Source organism: Dama dama, chromosome X (genome assembly GCF_033118175.1).
Source record: "Dama dama isolate Ldn47 chromosome X, ASM3311817v1, whole genome shotgun sequence".
NCBI classification, from domain to species: domain Eukaryota; kingdom Metazoa; phylum Chordata; class Mammalia; order Artiodactyla; family Cervidae; genus Dama; species Dama dama.
Window position 1 is genome coordinate 148817824 of NC_083714.1, and position 16680 is coordinate 148834503.

The 16680-nt window shown below is 47.1% G+C and overlaps 1 pseudogene; it reads left to right on the top strand.

Annotated features, from left to right (window-relative positions):
• Positions 1–3965: 3965 nt before the first annotated feature.
• On the top strand, positions 3966–5443 carry LOC133052940 (melanoma-associated antigen B2-like; annotated as a pseudogene).
• The last annotated feature ends 11237 nt before the right edge of the window (positions 5444–16680 follow it).

The following is a 16680-nucleotide window of genomic DNA, read 5'->3' on the forward strand; positions in this document are numbered from 1 at the left end:
TCGGTGTTCTGGTATGTGGAGCTGGATTTCTTCTCTCTGAAGTGCCATGGAGTGTCCAATAGAGAGTTTTGAGATGGGTCTAAGGGTTTGGTGTGACTTTGGGCAGCCTGTATGTCAACGCTCAGGGCTATGTTCCTGTGTTGCTGGAGAATTTGTGTGGTATGTCTTGCTCTGGAACTTATTGGCTCTTGGGTGGTGGTTTGTTTCAGTGTAGGTCTGGAGACTTTTGGATGATCTCTTATTACTTAATATTCCCTGTAGTCAGGAGTTCTCTCATGTTCTCAGGTTTTGGGTTTAAGTCTCCGGTCTCTGGATTTCAGTCTTATTTTTCAAGTAGCCACAAGACTTCTCCAACTATACAGCACTGATAATAAAACTTCTATGTTAATGGTGAAAAGACTCTCCACCGTGAGGGACACCCAGAGAGGTTCACAGAGTTACAATAAGAAGAGGAGAAGGAGGAAGGAGATAGAGATGAGCAGGAGGAGAAAAAGGGGGACTCAAGAGGAGAGAGACAGATCTACACAGTACTATGTTCCCTAAGTGTTCTCCGTAGCCCAGAAAACCCACAGAGATTCACAGAATTAGATTGAGAAGAGAAGGGGCATGGAGGAAATAGAGGTGATCTGGGGGAGAAAAAAGAGAGTCAAAAGGGGGAGAGAGTAATCATCACATTCCTGAGTAAAAATGGGTACTGAATATTGGATTCTTCAATGTCCAAAATTGATATCAAATACTGGAAAACAAAGATTAAAAATCTAGAGTAGAGGTTAGACTCTTAAAAATACAATATTAAAAACAAAAACACAAAAAATTAAGAAATATATATGAAGTTTGCTTTAAAAATAGGGTCTTTTATTTTTGCAAGTTTATAGTGGGTTATGAAAATGAAAATTAAGGAGTAATAGAGGAGTAATAGAAAGTGAAAGCGAAAGTGAAGTTGCTCAGTCGTGTCCAACTCTTTGCAACCCCATGGACTGTAGCCTATCAGGCTACTCCCCCCATGGGATTCTCCAGGCAAGAATACTGGAGTGTGTTTCCATTTCCAAAAAAAGAAAAGAAAAACATTAAATTTTTTTTTTAATTAAAAAAATAGTAAAATTACATCTAGGCTTTTCTTTGGAGCTGTTGCGGACAGTGTGGGTTTGGTTCAGTTTCAGATAGCTCTTTTTTGCAGCTTACACTTCTCGATATCTATAGACTCCTTACAGTATAGTCAGTGTTAACTATAGGGATTTTAATCTGTTGCACCTGTCACTTCTGAAGTGGTTCCTTTTGTTTATTTGGCTTCTGTTTGCAGGTCTCTTCAGTGTCTAATTTCCGCCCTGACACACAAGGGCGGAGGTGGTCTCTTGTTTAGGTTCGCTTGTTCAGTCGTGCTGTGGGAAGGGGACGGCACTGCAAACATATCACTGGCGTGTGTGGGGAGCACTCGCAGTGTTCCAGCCACACTGGGTTTGTCTCTGCTCACGGCGTGCCTGCTTTCCCCATCTACAGTGCCAAGGCTCCAGGTTGCTCTACAGGGAGCGGGCCCTGAGGTGCGTGCACTTCTGAGGCCTAAACCACTCAGGTTCCAGTTTTTGGGTCCTCCACAAAAGCGTGGACTCAGTTATGCCTGCGTTTTGTGCTTTCCCCAGCCTGAGCAGCTCAGGCAGCCAGGAGCTTGATGGGGTGCACCTTCTCCCCTCCGTGGTCCCAGCCTCAGTTTCTGCCTGTCTGGTACACCTTGTGTCTCTTCTGGGGAGCTGGTCTCTAGATGTGACCCTCCCGGCAGATGTCAGCCCTCCAGAATCTCAGAAAGTCTTTGGTTAGAGACTGGAAACCTATTTGCAGTTGTTAGAGGATGCTGTCTTTGGGGCCAGGTTTGCCCCTTTCCCCTCCCCCCTGCCTCCTGCCACCGGCGGGGGACAGGACAGTCCACAGCTGGTTAGCTCTTCTCCGGAATTGCTCAGTCCTTCCTTTGTTCTGCCAACAGCCGGCAGTGTCTTCAGTTACGGCTTTTCGCAGGTTAATTTTCTCTCTCTCTCTTGCTATCCCACAGTTTAAGTTGCCATCTCAGGTTAGCTCCTTCGGATTACCCACAGGGCATTCAGGCCCGTTTCTTACCATAAGCAATGCTTCCCGCTCCTCTCTGTTCAGCCCCAACTAGCTGGTGGTGGATGCGAGCGTCTGGGGTACTTTTCTGCTGAAAGTTGCTTTTAGGCATGTAATCCATGGGTTTTATTTATTTTTCCTCCCAGTTAGGTTGCTTTCTGAGACTCCAAAACTTCCCCCATACCTGTTAGTGAGAGGGTTTCCTGGTGCTTAGAACTTCCTCTATTAAGACTTCCTTCCCGAGATGGGTCTCCGTCCCTAACTCTTTTGTCTCTCCTTTTATCTTTTCTATTATGTCCAACCTCCTTTCGAAGACAATGGGCTGTTTTTCTGAGCGCCTGATGTCCTCTGCTGGTGATCAGAAGTTATTATGGAGTTTGCTCAGCGTTCAAATGTACTTTCGATGAATTTGTAGGTGAGAAAGTGGTCTCCCCGTCCTATTCCTCTGCCATCTTAGCTCCACTTTCCATGTGGTAATTTTAGTCCTAATTTTCTATGCAGAGTGAATTAAGGCAGAAAAAGCAAAGCCAATATTGTATATTAACACATATGCAATGGATTTCAGAAAGATGGTACTGATGAACCTATTTGCAGGGCAGCAGTGGATTTGCAGACATAGAGAACAGGCTTGTGGACACGGGGGAAAAGAGAGGGAGGGACAGACTGAGAGAGTAACATTGAAAACACACACATTACCATATGTAAAATAGATAACCAGTGAGAATTAGTCGTATGATACAGAGAGCTCCAACCCAGTGCTCTGTGATAGCTTAGAGGTGTGGGATGGGCTGGGAGGTAGGATGAAACTTCAAGAGGGAGGAGACATACAGTATACCTATGGCTGATTCATATTGATGTGTGGCTGAAACAAAAACAATACTGTAAAGCAATTATTCTCCAATTAATAGTAAATAAATTTAATTATGAAAATAGAGAGAGAAGGAAAGAGAAGCAAAAAGATATTGTAGACCTTGAATTGGGATCCTGTGTGGGAGCACAGGGACATCAACCTGCCTGTAACAGCACCTGTTCTTAGAAGACTGTGTTTGGTAAGATAAGGTCATCTTACTTCCTCCTGTTGGGACACAGGCTGATTGACATTTACTATCTCACAGGCATCAATTCAGGAGAAACAGGAGCTTCTCTACCAGGAGCCCAATTGAGGAACCTGAGTGAGTTACTCAGTTCATTTATCCCATCCCTTGGATTTGAGCCCAGGAAATCTCAGGGAAGGGCTGTGAGGTTGAGCATCTACTTCACTGCTTTATACCCAGTCTAGGGGAGGGGAAATGTCTAGTCTGAAGGTGCAGCCACCAGTCAACAAATGGAGAATGGTGTCCAGTGTTTTAAGGAGCCAAGGTAAAGACCATGAATGGTGATCCCAGTGAACTCAGGATGGAAAAAAGCCTACTGAGCCCTCAGCACTGGGTATCCCCTGGGAGAGAGATGGCCTGAAATATCCCTTCACTTGGCTTCTGGATGATGTGGAGGTCTAAAGTTGTCTGCATCAGAGTAGCAGAAGGCAGGGTGCCCAGGCTCTGCCAAGACTTGACATGGTAATAAAAGATGAGCTGAGAGGACCCCAATGCAGGTAAATCCAAAGCAGGGCTGAGAGGATGCAGAGGGAAAATCGAAGGCCTCTGTTCCTCCTCTGTGGGATTCTGTGGGGACAGCTGAGCATGAAACAGGAGCCTTGTGGGTTCCTCGGGCAGTGTCCTCAAGGACACCTGCAGAGGCAGCCTTTGATAAAGTCAAGGTGGAATTTCCCCCATTTTAAGTTGCTCTCATCGCCTCATTCTCCATCCTCCAAGTGCACCAATCTCCTGTCCTTTGGCCCAGACTCCTGCCTGTAGTTCCTGTCCATGGCCATCATGCCCCGTAGGCAGAAGAGTAAGGTCCGTGGTCACGAGAAACATCACCAGGCCCGGGCTGAGACCCAGGGTCTTCATGATCAAGCCACCACATCTAGGGGAGAAGAGACCACCTCCTCCTCCCCTCCTGATTTAGAGAGTGCTCCCTCAAGCTCCTCAGCTGCTGGCACCCAGAAGGAGCCTCAGGGAGCCCAAGGCACCACCAGTGCTGCTGCAGGTGCTATACCCAAAAGATTTGGTGTCGGTGCTGCAGCACGCTCAAGATCTGATGTCAGTGGTGCAGCACGCTCAAGAGCTGGTGTCGGTGCCACAGCACGTGCAAGAGCTGGTGTCAGTGCCACAGCACGCTCAAGGGCTGGTGTAGGTGCCAAGGGCCAAGGTCAAGGAGGTGAAAATTCCTCCCAGGCCTCAGCTGCTGCTGAGAGCTCTCACACAGATTCTCTGACCAAGAACGTTGAGGTGTTGGTGCAGAAGATGCTGTATAAGTATAAGGTGAGGAAGCTCATTAAGAGGTCAGAAATGCTGAAGATAATCAATAAAAGGTATAGGGGGCAATTCCCTGAGATCCTCAAGAGAGTCTCTGAGCACATAGAGATGGTGTTTTGCCTGGTCCTGAAGGAAGTCAGGCCCAATGGTCACTCCTATATCCTGGTGAGCAACCTAAATCTCAGCGACAGTGAGTCTATGAGAGGTGACCAGGGGCTGCCAAAGAATGGTCTTCTGATGCCTCTTCTGGGCGTCATCTACCTGAATGGCCACCGCCTTTCTGAGGAGAATATCTGGAAGATCCTGAATTTTCTGGGCATCTATGATGGAAGAAGGCACTTCATCTTTGGAGATACCAGGAAGTTCCTCACAAAAGATCTGGTGCGGGAAGAGTATGTGGAGTACCGCCAGTGGCCTGCAGTGATCCCCCTCGCTATGAGTTCCTGTGGGGTCCGAGAGCACTCATGGAATCCAACAAGAAGAAAGTCCTGGAGTTTTTGGCCAAGGTCAATGATATGGGCCCTGCTACCTTCCTGGAGCATTTTGAGGAGTCTTCCAGAGAGGAAGTAGAGAGCACCAGTGATGACTTTTTGCTCTGCATAGTGGCCCGCCTTCCAAGTTGGATGGCCTCCAGAGGGAACTTTTCAACCTTCTATTATTCGGGTGGTAAAAGAGAAAATTATGGCTCCTGATCCCTGGGGCCACCCGGGACAAGTCCCATATGTTATGGTCTGGCAAGATCTAGTAGAAAATCTGCCTGAATGGTTAAAACCTTTTGTTCACAAACTCCCTGATTCTCCTAATGTACAAGCCCTGGTTATGGAAACCCCCACTCCCCCAGAAGAAGCCGAGAAGAACAAGGGCCCAAAACCAGTCTTGAAGGAATCCTCGTACCCGAACCTGATTGACTTAGAGACGGAAATTAGGCCCCTGCCATATGCCCCTCCTCTGTTGCAGGTTCCCCCGGGGAAAGAGCCCCCCCCCCTCGATGAATCAGAAAGGATAAGGGAACCCCGACCCTGGAGAAGAAATAGAGGAAATACGGGTGAGCAAGATCATGGGGACCTAGAGTTACCTTCATCTACTCTACAGGCATTCTCCGTCCAAGTGGGACCAGCTAACATGGACAGAGAGCGAACCTATCAGTACTGGCCCTTTTCCAAGAGTGATCTGTATAATTGGAAAACCCAAAATCCTCCTTTTTTTGAGAAACCCCAAGGCCTCATTGACCTCTTAGATTCCATTTTGTTCACTCATAACCCCACCTGGGATGGTTACCAGCAGCTGTTGCAGGTGTTCTTCACCAAGGAAGAATGGCAGCGAATCCTGGCAGAGGCGCGGAAACGGGTCCTGGGGGTCGACGGGAGACCAACCGCCCAGCCTCATCTCGTGGACGAGAGGTTTCCTCTGTTGTGGGCTAATTGGGATTTTGAGCGAGTGGAAGGTAGGGAGCGTCTCCGAGTGTACAGCCCGACTCTAATGGCTGGCCTGCGGGCCGCAGCTAGGAAGCGGACAAATTTGGCGAAGGTAAATTTAGTAAGGCAAGAGCCCACTGAGAGCCCATCAGCCTTCCTAGAGAGGCTAATGGAAGCCTTTAGGCAATATATACCTATAGACCTCCAGGCTGAGGAATCACACGCTGCAGTTCTACTAGCGTTTGTGAATCAGGCAGCCCCAGATAGTAAGAGAAAATTACAAAAGAGAGAGGGCTTAACAGAACAGACAACACAAGACTTACTGAAAGCAGCTGAAAAGGTATTTAATAATAGAGAGACCCCAGACTGGACTTGGACTGAACCAATGAAACAGGCTTTCCAGATGCTCAGAAGGGCCCTACTAAAAGCCCCAGCCGATGCCCTGCCTCACCCAAAGAAGCCATTCCAGTTGCTTGTAGAAGAAAAGCAAAAAATAGGAAAGGGGCTCTTTATGCAACAATGGGGACCATGGAAGCGGCCGGTGGCATACGTTTCAATGCGATTAGACCCGGTGGCCTCTGGGTGGCCCCCATGCCTCCGCAACATTGCAGCCACTGCCCTCCTCATCCACGATGCCAAGTTGACTTATGGACAGCAACTCTGGGTTGACACCCCCAACGCTATCAAAGTGGTTTTAAAGCAGCCGCCGGGTAAGTGAATCTCTAATGCCCGTTTGACACATTACCAGGCCCTGCTGCTTGATGCCCCATGGGTGCGTTTTCAGACCTCTTGCTTCCTGAATTCAGCCATGCTTCTACCTAACCCAGAGAAGGACTGCCCTCTCCATGATTGCAGTGAGATACTGGCTGAGGCCCTGGCGGCTCGAAAAGACTTAACTTATGTGTTGCTAAACAGCAGTGAGCTAGTATGCTTCACTGATGAGAGCAGCTATGTAAACGATAGACAAAGGAAGGCGGGAGCCACTATAGTTAATGATTCAGGACAGACAAGATGGGCTGAAACACTTCCCCCAAACACGTCTGCACAAAAAGCAAAATGGATTGCCCTAATACAGGCTCTGGAACAAGCAAAAGGAAAGAGAGTCACCATTTTTACTGACAGCCGATATGCTTTTAGCACTGTCCATATTCAAGGTCCAATAAACCAGGAAAGGGGATTTAGAACAGCGGAGGGAACAAAAGTCAAGAATTTGCCCAAGATATGCAGGCTCCTGAAAGCTGTTCAACTGCCCTGGGCAGTAACAATTGTACACGTTCCTGGTCACCAGAAAGGAAAAGACCCTAGGACACGGGGCAATCGGGCTGCTGATGGGGCCACTCAAGAAGCGGCCAGCCGGGAATACACCACCCCCATATTAGCCATGTGACTTCCACATCCTGGTATGGGGACTGTGCCGCCAGTTCCCGGCTATTCCCTCCCTGACCTCGTTTGGATCAACGAGGATACCACCCTCCAGAAGGATGACAAAGATGGATGGTACTGAGATCAAAACAACAACCTGATATTGCCTGCCATCCTGGGTCGTCACCTATGTGAACACCTGCACACAACTACACACTTGGGGGAGAAAAAGACCTTGACACTTCTCCAGATGGCCTGCCTGAGGTTCTCTCAACAAAATGCAACTGTATGAGAGATAATCCAGGCTTGCAAAGCGTGCCAGCTGATGAGGACAGGGAAAAGGCAGCACACTGGAAAGAGGTACTGAGGAGAAGAGCCAGGTCAACACTGGGAGATAGATTTCACTGAGATGAGACCAGGCAAGTACAGGTATCGCTATCCGTTGGTTCTGGTAGATACCTTCTCGGGGTGGGGAGAAGTCTTCCCCACTAAGGGAGAGACAGCAATAGTGGTTGCTAAAAAGATCTTAGGAGAGATAGTGCCTAGGCATGGGCTGCCAGTGACTATGGGCTCTGATAACGGACCTGCATTAGTGAGCCAGATTGTACAACGGGGGACAAAATGGAAGTTACATTGTGAATATAATCCCCAGAGCTCAGGACAGGTTGAGAGAATGAATCAGACGCTAAAAAAAACTTTGACAAAGTTGGCAATAGAGACTGCTGGGAACTGGGTGACCCTCCTTCCCTTTGCACTCTTTCGAGCTTGGAACACCCCTTATAAGCTGAATCTTACCCCTTTTGAGATTCTGTATAGAAGACACCCTCCTGTGTGTCCTATATTCGAGGAAAAATGCCTACCACCCCCTACCTTGGGACAATTTCAGCAAACACTGATGGCATTAAGTAAGGTGCATAGCCATGTATGAAAATTAATTCAAGAGATACACAAGGGTCCAAGCAAGGGGACCATCCCCTCACGTAATATTGGCCCTGGTGATTGGGTTTGGGTAAAACGACACCAATCTAAAGCATTAGAACCTAGATGAAAAGGCCCTTATGTTGTTCTCCTTACCACTCCTACTGCTGTTAAGGTCAACGGGATTGGGCCCTGGGTTCACTGCAATCATGTGGGGCAAGCCACCCCTGAAGAACAAGAGAAGGCACAAGCAGAATGGGAGGCAAGACGTCACCCGTCAAATCCTTTGAAATAGAAACTCGTACAACGGGAGCCCTCTTAACTCACCTGCTGATAACAGTTTTCATCAGCCCAGGAGCAACCAGCCACAACCCCCATCAGCCAGCTAACCTGACTTGAGTGATCTACAATCCTGAGACTGGAGAAGTGCTTAATTCGAGCTCCAACGTGGCCCCCAAAGGAGCATGGTGGCCAGTACTGACCTTTGATTTGTGCCTGCTGGCAGCTGACGGTAATGGGTTTGGTCCCCACCAACTGACCAAGTTCTTTGCCCATGGCTCTTTCAGTCTGTTCACCCGTAAGTGTGAGCAAAAAGGCCCACAGTACTACGAACAGGTGCCTCTCTATGTCTGCCCAGGGGGAGGAAGAGATCAGATCCAAATTGAAAAATGTGGGGGAGTTGACTCTTTTTATTGCGCCGCTTGGTTTTGCGAAACCATGGGAACAGTCCATTGGCTCACTAACTCCGACAAGGACCTCATTCAGGTAAAATCACCCCCGAATTCCCAGAAATGTCCAACTAAGAGAGTCCTGGGCAATGTTTCCCATTATAGATCAAATTCACAGACAAAGGAAAAAAATTTACCATGTGGAATGTTGGCCGAGCTTCGGGCCTCCGTCTTTACAAGACTGGCTATGACACAGGATTCTGGTTTGAGCTTAAATTAAAACAGGGACCACTATTTGGCACCCAAAGTAGCCTTAGGACCAAACCAGGTGACAGAGCAACCCCAAAGACTCCCTAATAGATTGACTCCATGCACCGTGGGACCCCCTATGGTTAACATGTCCCCACCAACAGACTCCCTTATGAAAATGATCTCCTTGGCCTATCTCACCCTAAATGCCTCTCGTCCGGACTTAACAAATGGTTGCTGGCTTTGCTATAGTATGTCTCTGCCTGCAGATGGCAGCAACAACCTGGGTCAGGACAGTTGACAGTAGGCTCCATTACTGGTATAGGCACCTGTATAGGAACTATCCCTAAGACTTATCAACACCTTGGTGATAATAATTCAGTCCCTAGGACTAGCCTCCCCAATTCTACTCACCAGTGGGTACTTCCGCCAGAAAACGGGTGGTAGACTTGCTCCGCTGGACTAACCCCGTGTGTCCATTAGGCAGCACTTAATGCCTCCCAAGATTTCTGTGTCCTAGTCCACCTGATCCCCCGGCTAAATTATTACTCAAAGGAAGAGCTGCAACCTAGGTTAGACCCATCGGGTCAATATAGGGTAAAACGAGAACCAATCACTGCCCTGACTTTGGCAGTCCTATTGGGTGCTCTAAAAACGGGAAGTGATATTGCAGCCTTAACGTTTCAAGATGAACAGTATAATCAACTAAGAGCTGCAATAGATGGAGATATTGAGCTCCTTGGCTGAAGTAGTGTAACAGAATAAGAGAGGTTTCGATTTGTTGTTTCTGCAACAAAAAGGATTATGTGCAGCACTGGGAGAAGAATGCTGTTTCTATATCGACCATTCAGGGGTGGTACAAAAATCTCTCCAGAAAGTAAGAGAGGGACTAGCCCAGCGGAAGAGAGAAGGAAAAGCCCAAGAAGGCTGGTTTGAATCTTCGTTTCAGTGCGCCCCCTGATTGACCACTTTGATTTCCACCCTCCTGGGTCCACTCATAATATTAACATTGTTACTGACCTTTGGTCCATGCATTTTAAACCATCTGGTCTCATTTATTAGAGAGCACCAAAATACCATCCAAATTATGGTATTGAGACAACAATATCAGCCAATTTCACAGGGTAGAGAGAAAGATTCCTCTACAAAAAGTACAAAGATGGGGGGAAATGTGAGGCTGTCATGTCTAATGACATGACAGGCAGCCTAGATTAGTAGTAGGCCTGGCTTCCCAGAGTAACATAATTATCAGGCCACCTAGAGCCAGCCAATCAACATGTGCATAGCAAGAAAAAGGAAACCTATCAGGGGAAAGCTGAAAGCCCACAAGGATTGGGCCAAGAAAATTGCCTTGCAACTGTGTAACCAATCCGCTTCACCAACTACCTGATTGTAACCAATCAATACCCGAGAGAACTGGGACTCAGGGCCTTTTCGTCCTCACATCCGTGGTGAGGGCAGGAGGCCCTGGCTCTAGTCAGTATAAATTCCCCTTCTGCAACTTGCATTGTCTCGTGGAGTCACCTTTCCTGATCGGGGATCTGGACTACAGGAGGAACATCTATAAGTGATATCATACAGTATTTGTCTATCACTGTCTGAGTTATTTTACTCAACATTCTACCTTCCATGTTGCTGCAAATGTCAATATTCCATGCTTTTGATGGCGCAGCTCCTTTGTATGCCTTTTGAACAAATGGCATTGCCGCCCCACACATGACACAGCTCCACAGCTAATTGTCCATCTCTGCACTCGCACAGAGAAACATCAAGTCCTCTTCTCTTCTCCCATGGGAAGTGTGTCTTTGAAGCTCAGCCTGGATCTAGTTCTTCCCCCTACTTTCTGGCAACCTGGACCTTCTGGTCCCATTACCAACTCTAAAGAAGCTATCTCCCTCCTTCCTCACACACTTATCCCTTTGCTGCCCTCTCTGCCCCACACTATCAGAGAACTCAGAGACAAACAAAATTTCAAATCAGCTTGATTTTATTTTATTTTTGTTATTAGTGTAAGCTGTTGCTATAATATACAGGATGTGTACTTTTGGCCAGTACTCAGGGGTTGGACCCCCAAGCATTTCAGAGGTGTCTAGCCATACCCCGAAGTCACTGGCTGTCCACTGGTCCAGCTGGAATGGCAGGGGTCTCCATGGTCTCTGGGACCTAGCTGGTTCATTGTGATTAGCTGGAAATGCCTGGGTCTCCGTGGTCTGGGAACTCCTCTGATTCAGTCTGATTAGTTGGAAAGGCAGGGGTCTCCATGGTTTCTGGGACCTCACTGGTTCATATTGATTAGCTGGAAATACAGGGGTCTCCATGGTCTCTGGGACCTCCTACTGATTCATTCTGATTAGCTGGAAAGGCTGGGGTCTCCATGGTCTCTGGGACCTCCTCTGTTTCATTCTGATCAGCTGGAAATGCAGGGGTCTCCAAGGTCTCTGGGAACTCCTCTGATTCATTCTGATTAGCTGGAAAGGCAGGGGTCTCCATGGTCTCTGGGACCTCCTCTTGTTCATTCTGATTACCTGGAATGGCAGGGGCCTCCATGGTGTCAGGGACCTCCTCTGCTTCCTTCTTATTATCTGGAATGGCAGGGGTCTCCATTGTCTCTGGGTCCTCCTCTGGTTCCTTCTGATTCGGCTGTTCATTCACCTTGGATCTCTGGCTACAGAACTTTGAGCATCTGTTTTTCTTAAGCTTTTTTGTGGTGGGAGTTTTCAGAGAAATATTCGTGGGCAGCTTTGCTGGCATGGGATTATTCACCCTCACGGTTACCCTGGCCACCTGGAGAAAACAAGACAGTGATACAGAATGGCACTGGCTTAGGGAAGAGTGTGAAGACAGGTGGGAACAATGGCTTCAGGAGAAGGGGTGTGGGCAGAGAAGGGTTATGTGCCAGGCAAGGACAGGGGAGTGTGTCTTCTGCGGTGGAGTCAATGTGCAAGAAGAGTTTGGCTGGGTTCAGTTGACCTAGACATTTTTTTCTGGACCTCAATTGATAGGAGATACTTATCTTCTCCTGGGTAATAGGAGGTGGGTGTTCCATAACTATTCTGGAGCCTTGTGGCTTCCCAGTCACCTCAGCCATTTGGAGGACTCACAGTGGTCTGCTCAGAGCCCCTGAGAACCCCTGCATAGACCCGTCCCTATGGAGCCTCACCCTCATGCTCTATGAGGTCAGCAAGTCTCTTCCCCAGCCAATGGTGGGCCTGGGAGAGATTGACATCACAAACCCCATCCTGATACGTCTAGTGGAGGATAGGGAGTAATTCAGATGATTTGCTGGGAGAAATGAGGCATTAATAATGCCCTAAAGAGGCCTCCAAACTCACCTGCCACCCTCACCTCTATGTCAACTCTGATGGGTCACACAGCAGGTAGAGTGTATCTCCTCCAAACTTTACCCAACAGCCACACTCCTCGGGCATTCATTCTGTTCTCTCTCAGCTTTCACCATTATCTTGCTTTTCATATCTTGCCTAATCTCCCTCCATGATAACTAGGTTGTGATTAAGTCTCTGTGGAAGTGAAAATCATTGCTCGTTCGTCCTGCAATGTGGTCTTAATGCACCTTGAAGCCCATTGAATTCTGGGCCAGCTGAAAGAAACCTTTCCATCCCGACTCCTTTTCTCAGTGTTCCCTGAGCTCGCCTCCATTTTCTGGTCTCCAGTTGGAAACCCTTGTCTTCAGGCTGTGAAAATGCAGTGAATACACTTTCCCTTGCTCCACATGGAGCTTTCTCATTTGAAGTTTAGGACTCTGGGTCACCTCACTAGGAGTACTCCCCAGGCTTGGGTTTGAACAGGGTGATGTGGAAGGGGCAGAGAAATGCATGTTTCAGGTTGTGCTGGGGGATCCCATGCAGGAAATGCCCACCTGCGGCTGATTAGTATTCCCAGGAAGGGGTGGAACTTGACCAGAGCTTTGTGAGCATTGTGTGCAAAGGTCTTCTCAACACGTGCACTCACAAATCTCTTTTCTCATTGTTTTCTTGCTGGAAGCTCCCTTGGAGCTTACCTCACAGCCAAAACCAAGGTGGAATTCATTTCCATGAGCAGCTGACACAAGCTTCCAACTTCTTAGACGAAATACTGAGTCATCCTGTCCTGTGCATCTAGTTCCCATGGTCTCTCATTGAGCTGGTTGTCTCTGGAGGAAAGAGAAATGGATTGTGTGCTCCACCTCAGTCCTTGTTTGTCCAATTGACTCGTAGGGTCAACCAGCCTGAGTTGCACTCCTGGGGACAGTTGGTTGGCTTAGTGGGTCTTCCTGGGATTCCTGTGAAGTGTTCACATCCTGTTTTCAATTTGTTGCTTACTCACCAAGGGTCCATCACACTGCTGAACATTTTAAAAGGTAGAAAAAGCATGCCGTAATCAAACTCAAAGATGATTCTTAGAATTTTTACAAGATCTTAAAACCTGGAAGAAAAATGGGCAACAGGCATGAGAAAACACTTTATAAGAAAGATGTATCACTGGCCTTTAAATTTATGAAGACATGTTTAAAGACATGAGCAGCCAATCCACAAGAAGAGTATGGAACTAGCCCTGAACTATGGTAAGAACATATTACATCTCACAAAGGGAAGAAAAATCATACTAAAATTCCCTTGAGAACTGAAACTCAGGCAAAAGTGGCATAGATTTTAGAAATTGCAGACAGAGACATTAACATACTTGGAATAACTGTGTTTTGTGTGTTCTAAAAGTAAGGAGAGACATGAAATCCTAAAATAGACCCCATTTGATCTTACAGATATGAAAAACATTGTGTCAGATGAAGCCCATTTTAAGGGTTTCCTGGTGGCTCAGACAGTAAAAAGAAAACAAACAAACAAAAAAAAAAAAAAAAACCCACCTGCAACATGGGAGACCGGGATTCAATCCCTGGTTTGGGAAGATCCCCTGGAGGGGGGAATGGCAGCCTGCTCCAGTACGCCTGTCTGGAGAATCCCCATGGACAGAGGAGCATGGCGAACTACAGTCCATGGGGTCAAAAAGAGTTTGACCCAGCTGAGCAATGAAATACAGCACAGCACAGCACATTGAATGTTTGTGAAAGAAAGGCAGGTATGGAGGAAAGAGGGAGAAAGGGAAACAAGGGAAATGAAATGAAGGAAAGAAAATCCTCAATTGTTGCTGAGAACAGAGCAACCAGAAATGTCCCCCCAGGAGTTCAGCACCCCACATGTCAATCTGAGCACTCTCAGCCGGTTTGAAACAACCATCTCCAACTTTGGACCCACACCTTCAACCAAACTCATGTGCCGGGTTTACAACTAACAGGCTAATAGTCATCATGGTATCTCCTCATTCAAATCCTGATTCAACCAGAAGTGAAAAAGACACGTGTGCCTGAATGTTCATCACAGCAGTATTTACAATAACCAGGGCATGGAAGCAACCTAGATGTCCATATGCAGACAAATGGGTAAGAAAGCTGTGGTACAAAGACACAGTGGAATATTGCTCAGCCATTAAAAGAACACATGTGAATCCATTCTAATGAAGTGGATGAAACTGGAGCCTATTATACAGAGCGAAATAAATCAGAAAGAAAAACACCAATACATTATACTAAGGCATATATATTGAATTGAGGAAGATGGAGATGATAACCCTATATGAGAGACAGCAAAAGAGACACAGATTTACAGAACAGTCTTTTGGACTCTGTGGGAGACGGTGAGTGTGGGATGATCTGAGAGAATAGTGTTGAAACAAGTATATTATCATATGTGTAAGGGATAGCCAGTCCATGTTCAATGCATAAGACAGGGTGCTCAGGACTGGTTCACTGGGCTGACCAAGAGGGAGTGAATTGGGAGGAAGTTGTGAGGGGGAATCATGATGGGGAATACATGTACTCCCATTGCTGATTCATGTCAATATATGGCAAAAACCATCACAATATGGTAAAGTAAATACCCACCAATTAAAATAAATAAAATAAAATAATATAGAATCATTGATAAAAAGGGTCTTATCAGTATTGAGTTTTTGACCTCCAAAAACGTCCTTCTTTTCCTTCCTTTCTTCCCTTCTTCCCCCCCCCCCTTTTCTTTCCTTTTCTTTCTGATTATACAAATGTTAAAGCTTGCTTTCCATTTATAGTTATGACAAAGTCCTGGCTCTATTCTCCATGTTGTACAATGCATCCCTGAGCTCATCTTCCACCTAACTATCACTGTGTGCCTCCCACAGACCCAAATCTGTTTTGCCCCGGCCTGGTCCCCTCGCCACTGGCAACCAGTAGATGCTTCTCTATATTTGTGCACCTCCATTATTATCATTTTCTCTACTTTGCGGTATGTTTGCATTGTATAAGTGATATCATAAAGTATATATCAATCTCTGTCTGAGGTATGTTACTCAATATTCTACCTTCCATGTTGCTGCAAACGTAAATATTCCATTCTTTTGATGGGGCAGCTCCTTTGTATGCCTTTTGAACAAATGGCACTGCCGCCCAACACACGACACAGCTCCCCAGCTAAGTGTCCATCTCTGCATTCACACAGAGAAACTCCAAGTCCTTTTCCTCGTCTCCCATCGAAGTGTGTCTTTGAAGCTCAGTCTGGAACCAGTTCTTCCCACTACTTTCTGGTAAGCTGGACCTTCTGGCCCCATCTCCAACTCCACATTATCCATCTCCCTCCCTCCTCACACACTTATCCCTTCCCTGCCCTCTCTGCCCCCCACTATCAGAGAACTCAGAGACAAACATAGTTTCACATCAGCTTGATTTTATTTTATTTTCATTATTAGTGTAGTCAGTTGCTATAATATTCAACATCTGCATTTTTGGCCAGTACTCAGCGGCCAGACCCCGAAGCTTTTCTGAGTAGTCTAGCCATGGACCAAAGTAACTGGCTCTCCACTGGTCTAGCTGGAATAGCAGGGGTCACATGGTCTCTGGGACCTCCTCTGGTTCATTATAATTAGCTGGAATGGCAGGGGCCTCCAAGGTGGCTGGAACCTTCTCTAGTTCATTCTGATTTGCTGGAAGCCAGGGTTCTCCATGGACTCTGGGACCTCCTCTGGTTCATTCTGGTTAGCTGGAAATGCAGGGGTCTCCATGGTCTCTGGGACATCCGCTGGTTCATTCTGATTACCTGGAATGGCAGTGGTCTCCATGGTGTCTGGGACCTCTTTTGGTTCCTTCTGATTACCTGGAATGGCAGGGATCTCCATCGCCTCTGGGACGTCCTCTGGCTCCTTTTGATTCAGCTGTTCATTCGCCTCGGGCCTCTGGATACCGAACTTTGAACATCTGATTTTCTTACGCTTTTTTATGGTGGGAGTTTTCAGAGAAGTTTTCTTGGGCAGCTTTGCTGGAATGGGATTATTCACCCTCATGGTTACCCTGGCCATCTGGAGAAAACAAGACATGGAGCATGAATGGCACTGGTTTGCCAAAGAGTGTGAAGACAGGAGGGAACAATGGCTTCAGGAGAAGGAGTGTGGGAAGAGAAGGGTTATGTGCCAAGCAAGGACAGGGCAGGGGGTATTTTGGGGTGGGGTCGATGGGCAAGAGTAGTTTGGCTGGGTTCAGGTCAACTTGATGTTTTTCTCTGGACCTCAATTGATAGGAGGTCTTCATCTTCTGCTGTG